Here is a 212-nt window from a genome sequence, read left to right as displayed (position 1 = left end):
TCTCTCTCTCTCTCTTTCTCTCTCTCTCTCTAACTCACTCACAATGCATCTATACTAATAATAGCCTAGGTGGTATCACGCCCTTATGTCATCACAAGATGGCCGTGCACACAGCGGAGGCAGGGCCCGGTGGATGCTTTGCATGGTGAGGCCTGGGGATCCCATGGCTCTGCGCAGCTCAGAGGCTGGTCCCAGCGGAGGAGGCAGGTGGC

The 212-nt window shown here is 56.1% G+C and overlaps 1 protein-coding gene across 4 annotated transcripts in view; it reads right to left on the bottom strand.

Annotated features, from left to right (window-relative positions):
- TTC3 (tetratricopeptide repeat domain 3) overlaps positions 1-212 on the bottom strand; it is a 95,751-nt gene that overhangs the window by 41,017 nt on the left and 54,522 nt on the right. The window lies entirely within an intron of this gene.

The sequence above is a fragment of the Myotis davidii genome, unplaced genomic scaffold, assembly GCF_000327345.1.
Source record: "Myotis davidii unplaced genomic scaffold, ASM32734v1 scaffold227, whole genome shotgun sequence".
Lineage (NCBI taxonomy): Eukaryota > Metazoa > Chordata > Mammalia > Chiroptera > Vespertilionidae > Myotis > Myotis davidii.
Note: the sequence above shows the minus strand (reverse complement) of the source record. Positions and strands in the feature narration are given on the sequence as shown.